This window comes from Lactuca sativa, chromosome 7, assembly GCF_002870075.4.
Source record: "Lactuca sativa cultivar Salinas chromosome 7, Lsat_Salinas_v11, whole genome shotgun sequence".
NCBI classification, from domain to species: Eukaryota; Viridiplantae; Streptophyta; class Magnoliopsida; order Asterales; family Asteraceae; genus Lactuca; species Lactuca sativa.
The window spans coordinates 131996873-132004703 of record NC_056629.2 but is presented as its reverse complement, the minus strand read 5'-3'; positions in this window follow the sequence as shown (position 1 = coordinate 132004703).

The window sequence follows — 7831 nt, the reverse complement described above, 5'->3', positions numbered from 1 at the left end:
ATTATCAATGCACAACCAACTTGCAAATAATAAACCATATATAAAGGTTTCAAGACCATATGATATTATCGTCTTGCGATCACTCGTGATAAATACCATGAAGTGATACCAACAAGCGTGGGTTTAATCCAACGCTCAAATCTTATTCATAAGCACTCATGAACGTTGCATCAGACCTTTGCTATGTCTAATACACTTTAGACAATCTACAAACCAATTCATGACAATCTTCTTTCATACCTACTCCCAAAGTATGACCGACTGTGGAATGTTCGAATAATATTATTATTCAGGAAGTCAAAACATGTAAAGTGAAAGAATATGTAAACAACTAACATAAGACAATAGCTTTACTTGTAAATAATACTCCTTGATTTAATCATCAAATGTTAATTACATTTATCTATTAAACGTTTTGATACTACATAATCTAAACTAATATCGTCCTTCAGCTCGATGCTCCTAGCGTGCTGAAAGTGCTTGACCCTACTTAGTCCCTTCGTAAGGGGATACCCTCTTAACCACAAGGAGTCCCTCTTCCACCCAATGTCGAATAAAATGATATTTCCTGTCGATATGTCGAGATCTACCATGATCCCTTGGTTCCTTGGTCAAGGCAACCACTCCTTCATTATCGCAGAAAATCTCCATAGGCTCTTTTATGGCTGGCACAACTCCATGGTCTCCAATGAAGGTCTTTAACCATATCGCCTCCTTTGACGCGTCGCCCGCCGCTATGTACTCTAATTCGCACGTTGAATCAGCCACGGTTTCCTGCTTGGAACTTTTTCAAGTCACTGCTCCTCCATTTAGTGTAAAGACCCAACCCAAATGAGAACGGTAGTTGTCTCGGTCAGTCTAAAAACTGGCGTCATTGTACCCTCGCACCCTTAAGTCATCACTCCCACCGAGGACTAGAAACCATTCCTTGGTCCTCCGAAGGTACTTAAGAATATTCTTGACTGCGGTCCAATGTGCTTTGCCATGGTTCCCTTGATATCTGTTGACCATGCTCAAGGCAAAAGCCACATCAGGACGAGTACAAGTCATAGCATACATGATCAAGCCAACTGCGGAAGCGTAAGGTACTCGACTCATCTCTGCTATCTCGACTTCGGTACTCGGGCTTTGAGTCATACTCAACTTGGCATTACTTTGGATCGGTAACTCCCCTTTCTTGGAATTCTCCATACTAAAACGTTTTAGTAACTTTTCCAAGTAAGTATTCTAACTAATTCCAATTAGTCTTTTACTCCTGTTTCTCACTATCCTTATTCCCATAATACAGGCAGCCTCTCCGAGGTCCTTCATAGTAAAACACTTCCTAATCCAGGACATGATTTCCTGCAGCGTCGGGATGTCGTTTCCTATGAGTAGTATGTCATCGACATACAGCACAAGGAAGCTAACTATACTCCCACTGGCTTTGACATATACACATGATTCATCCTCGCTTCGCAGGAAGCCAAACTCTTTGACTTTCTTGTTGAAACAAAGATTCCATCTATGAGATGCTTGTTTCAATCCATAAATGGATTTCTCAAGCTTACACACTCTATTAGGATGCTTCGCATCGACAAAACCCTCTGGCTGACTCATGTAAACATCCTTAGCCAACTTCCTATTAAGGAAGGCGGTTTAGACATCCATCTTCCATATCTGATAGTCATGAAATGCAGCAATGGCTAGCATCACCCTAATAGACTTTATCTTCGCAACCGGTGAGAAGGTATCATCATAGTCAACTCTGGGAGTTTGAGTAAAGCCCTTCGCCAACTAATCACGCCTTATAAGTGTGTACCTTCCCATGCATGTCGGTCTTCTTCTTGAAGATCCACTTGCACCCGACCGTCTTACGACTTGGCACATTGTCAACCAAATTCCAGACTTAGTTGTCATACATAGACTGAATCTCGCTGTCCATAGCCTCTTTCCATTTCACAAACTCTGGGCCTGCCATGCCTTCCTTGTAGCTATTAGGTTCCTCCAAATTTATTAGTGTACTATCACTAATAAACATATCACCCTTACTTGTTATATGAAAACCATACAACGCGGGAGGAACACTAACTCTACTAGAACGTCTAAACGGTAGGGGCTCGTCAATTGGTTCAACATGAGTTTCCTCCTCAGGTTGAGCGCTAGCGTTAGAGGTTCATTCATCGCTCGACTCTTGAAGTTCTTCAAGATCGATTTGCCTCCCACTATCCCCTTGCCTTATGAGTTCCTGCTCTCGAAAAACCCCTCTCCTCGCAACAAAGAGAACATTGTCACTCGGTCTATAGAAGAGATATTCAAAGGACTTCTGTGGACAGCCGATGAAAATACACCACTCACTACGAGGTTTGAGCTTGTCATGAGTCTCTCGTCTTACGAAAGCCTTGCAACCCCAAACCTTGATATGTGCCAACGAGGGAGCTTTCCCTGTCCACATCTCGTGAGGTGTTTTGGCAACCTTCTTTGTTGGGACTAGGTAAAGGATATGGGCGGCAATCTCTAAGGCATACCCCCAGAATGAGATAGGTAGCGAAGCACAACTCATCATGGAATGAACCATGTCTAGCAAGGTTTGATTATGCCTCTCAGCTACACCAATCAATTGCGGTGTCCTAGGCGGCGTCAATTGCGAAACGATTCCGCATTCAGAACAAGAAAGTGGTATCTTCCTGGCTCTTCTTCCTAGTACTAGATTTGAGTTACTAGCATCGTTGAGGTAGTCGTGGAATTCAAGACTTAGGTACTCTCCACCTCGATCGGATTGAAGCATCTTGATTTTCCTGCCCAATTGATTCTCCACTTCCTGCTTAAACTCTTTGAACTTTTCAAATGTTTCTGACTTGTGCTTGATTAAGTAGATATACCCATATATGCTATAATCATCGGTGAAAGTCACATAGAAGCGGCTCGCATCCCTTGTGATGGATCTAAAGGGCCCACACACATTAGTGTGTATGAGATCCAATAAACCCTCACCCCTTTCACAAGTACCAATGAAGGGTGACTTGGTCATCTTTCCAAGTAAACAAGACTCGTACATGTCATCGTCCCTAAGGTCGAATGACTCCAACATTCCATTCTTTTGGAGTTGGGCTATGCGTTTCTTGTTGACATGTCCAAGACGACAATGCCACAAGCATGCTTTGTCCAAACTATTGGAAGATTCTATATGCAACACATCATTTCCTAAGTTGTCTACAACCATCACAGTTTCATATATTCCATTACAAGGCAATGCTTCAAAATAGAAAACACCATTAAGATAAGCATTAATAGAACCCTTTTCATTATCAAATGAATATCTAAATCCTTTTCTATACAAACCATGAAAAGAACTGATGTTTCTTGCCATTTCTGGAGAATAGCAATAATTATTCAAATCTAGTCCTAATCCATTACTAAGCACTAAAGAGTAAACTCCAATCTTGGTGACAAGCGATGATGTTATGTTCCCCATGATCAAGTTTATATTCCCATGCTCCACATCCCTATTTCTTCTTAGGCATTGCAAATCAGAACAAATATGAAAACCACATCATGTATCAAGTACCCAAGAAATATCATGTGATGAATCATTTGATTGAATAGTATAAATACCTGAAAAGGACGGCTTGATCTTTCCATCCTTGATGTCTTACAGATATTTCAGGCAACTTCGTTTCCAATGCCCTATGTCGTGGCAATGATTGAACTCTGCATCCTTTGGGCTTGAGGTGGGTGCAGCGGGACCAGCCTTGGTTCCACTAGAAGAGGTGTCATCACAAGACTTTCCGTTATGGTGGCTCTTTGAGGGAGCCTTCCTCTTGTTATCCTTTCCTTGCCCAATAGCCAAGACTGGGACAGTAGTAGGAGTAAGAGTTTATGGATCGGACTTGTCCTTGAGGTTGCTCTTAGCAGTCCTCAACAGGCCTTGAAGCTTACTCAACGTGACCTCCTCTTTGTTCATGTGGTAGGTCATACAAAACTGGTTGAAGCAGGGTGGCAGTGAATGTAGAATGATCTCAATCGCCAGCTCTTCATCGAAGTTAACATTTAACTTCAGCAGGCGTTCAACATACCTTTGCATCTTTTGTAGATGAGCAGTGATAGACTCTCTGTCTCTCATCTTGGTCGTGATCATCAAAGTGATGATCTCGTACCTCTCCTGCCTTGCACTTTGGTGGCATCTTTCAAGCAATTCCTGATGCATTTCGTAGGCATAGAAGTCCTCGTAGGACTTTTGGAGTTCAGCAGTCATGGTCGCTAGCATGATGCAATGGACTTTCGTGGCATCACGCTCATGGGCCTCTAACAGTTTCATCTAAGTATGCATGTGCATATTTCTCCATTGGAGCTGTTTCATGTATGGCAAGAAAATGTGCACTCTTAGTTAGTTGGTCGACAATTACCCAAATACCATCATTCTGTCTAGCAGTCTTTGGCAATTGGAGCAGCACTAGACATAAAACCAGTTTATAATTCTATTTGCCTATCCGGGGGAAGTCCAGGAAAATTATCGTGGAAAATATCAAGATATTCGGGAACATCATTTACAGTTTTCTTCTCCTTTTTGAGATATCAACTGTATAGGCTAGATAAGTAGAATACTCCTTCGATATAAGTTTACGAGTTTTTAGGAAAGAGATTACTTTTAAGATTTTAAGTCTTTGTTTATCGTAGACGGATGCGTACCATCTTTTCGTTACACAAGAGTTATGTGCGGTTCTTTGACAACCAATTCAAGCCGAGAATAATTTCAAAGTTGGGCAAGGAGATTGGAATCAGGTTAGCAAAAAAAACTATAACCTTCAATTTCTATGACACGATCTCTATAGACTTTGTCAGCAAGTAACGATACACTTCCCATGGTATCTACATGAAATGATTGGGCGAATGTACAACAAGCAATTTGAAACTTTTAATAGCTAACGAACGATATTAGTTTTAGCAGTTAGATAAATAGAAACTTGTAATTGCTAAATTGTAATTGACATTTTATGATTAAATAAAAGGGTTTTTATTTATAAGTAAAGTTATTGTCTTGTGCCAATTATTTACTATTGTTTCACTTTGCATGTTTTGACTTCCAGAATAATTAAATTATTCAAACCATCCACAGTCGATCATACGTTGGATGTAAGTATGAAAGAAGACTGTCATGAGTTGGCTTGCAGATTGTCTAAGGTGTTAGACATAACAAGAGTTTGCTACAACATTCATGAGTGCTTCTGAAATAAGATTTGAGTATTGGATTCAACCCGCGCTCACCTGAATTACTTCATGGAATTTCTCACGAGTAATTGTGAGATGATAATATCATATAGTATTCAAACCAAGATATATGAGCTGTTGACTACGATTTGGTTGTGCATTGATGGCACGAACATGCATCAGTAACTTGATGTTATAAAACGTGTCGTTGTGCATGATTTGATGAGTAGTTAGTACAAGCATATAATGTCAAAGTTTATATGTTCCTTTTATCGAATAGGATTAAAAGCGATATATTGGGCCCCTCGATGATTCTGTTTTGACTATGTAACAGGCCCGGTCAGAACTAAATTGATGTGTTCAGTTATGTTCTATATCAGACGAATCGGAAATCGGGAAATAAATTGCAGGACAATAAGTATGACTATATTCCATGTGTTTGTCCGCATAGATATCTTGAGAACGGAGGAGTATATGATCCTTTATCTAAAGGACCCATCACTACCTAGGTCAGAGTTTGACAACGGCTTTTGAAAGCTTACGATTGCTAAGTCGAATACTGAAGTCACATTGGCAGTTTTAGTTATTAGACATATCCAAGTGGGAGACTGTTGGATTTGGTGTCTAAGCCCATAACTATAACTGGGATGTACTTGACGCGATTGTAGCATGATGTTTTTTGGGTTGCCTTCATCAGTGCAATTTGATAGGATGGATTTTGAGAATAAGGTTATTTATGGTTTATTAATATATTACAAGTATAATATATTAATATGAAATTATTTAATTAGTACTGGTCACGAATTAATTTGGAATTAATTTTGTGCTCAAAATAGACTAATTAAATATATAGGGATTGATTATGTAAATCAATGATTCTTGTAGTGTGGGCCAATGATCCATGATTATATAGATGGGCTAATCCAATGAGATAATCCATGGATAGTCCATGGAGGTTAAATCCATGGAGCATGAGAATGTGGAAAGGCATGGGTCATTAGGGTTTACAAAGTGTAACCCTAGCATGTGCAACACTATAAATAGAACCCTTGTGAACCAAAATCGGTTACACCTTCATTTGAGCTAAATAACTTATTCTCTTAAGCCACCTTTTGCATATTGATGTTTGTGAACCATTAGAGGCATCACACTTGAGGTGCTCAAGCTTTCAAAGGTCAAGAACTACAAGTCATTCTAAGAGGTAAGTCATTTAACTAGTTGTATCATTCAATTGTTCAAATATATGCTAGTTAGGACAATGCTTTGGAAAAATGAAAATTTTCATGTATAATTAGAGAAAACATAGATCCAAAGAATTTAGGGTTGCATGTGCACCATAGGAGTGTTATATTGCTCAAAACCCAACATTGGTATCAGAGACTATGATTGTTTTCTATTATATTTGATGCTTACTAGTTTTTCAAATCTAAAAAAGTCAAAATTTTGGCCTCTGACTGGTGAACTCGCTAAGTCCATGAACAGACTCGATGAGTCCACTCAGTAACAGAGCAACTCAGCGAGTCAGTTCATGCACTCAACGAGTTGAAGGCTCTGTTTGCTAAATTTCGAGTTTCGTGGCCTGGTTTGGATTGGGAACACTACCACAAACTGTTTTGGATCATTGGAAATGTTTTTTTATGATATGGTAGTGCTTATACTCATCCAACCACATGATAATTGTAAAAGTTTTAAAAATAGTTGTTGTTTTATATGATAAACAAAGTTGCTTGCAAATTGTTGACTTAGAATTATCTTGTTTATGAGTTTGGTTAGATCATCCATGAATTCTGTGATAATTTTTGTTGTTAGAAAATGATCTAAATGAATTTTAATGACCTTCATAACTTATCCTCAAGTTATGAAAAATGAAAGGTCTCATACATTAAAATCCAATTAAACTCATAAGTTATGAATATGAAGAGTTTTGACAAGTTTCAAAACTTGCCCTCAAGTTTTGGAATTTGTAAAGTCACATTAATGAAACTTTAATTCCAAACCCTAGACTTTTAAAAGTTAAAATTCAACCCTTATACTTTATAATATTATAAGTTTAATAATATATATATATATATATATATATATATATATATGTGTGTGTGTGTGTGTGTATAAGACAAGTCGGTCTTACCGTTAGTAGGCCTCATTCATGAAGCCGGTGTATAAGGGGGTATAAGGTTACTTCCTATAAAATGGTGGTTTAATGGGTGTCCACTCTCACCTACCGCTTTCTTGACTGGTGGAGGGTCGTTAGCCGAACGGGTAGGATAGGACATTAATTCTCCCTCATTAAAAGTATAATGATAAAAATAAAGTAACTAAACTTTTATTAAATTCCCAATCTTAGTTACTTTAGGAAAAATGTGAAAATGGTGCTAATCCAAGAAATTACACTTTGCACCCTTGTTAAGTCGTTAGTGGAGCGTGTGTGGTTAACCGACACACTGATATGGGACTGACAATGCGTGGCAAAGGGTAACTTGATGTTAATCATAGATCAATGGAGCGTGTGTGGTTAATCGGCAGGTGATCTATAACATTGGTGTATCAAGCTAATTTGGATGGTTATTCACTCCTTGTTTGTGATCCTCGGCATCCCAATCACTAACTTGAAGGGCACAATCGAGATTTAAACATGCCATTGAAA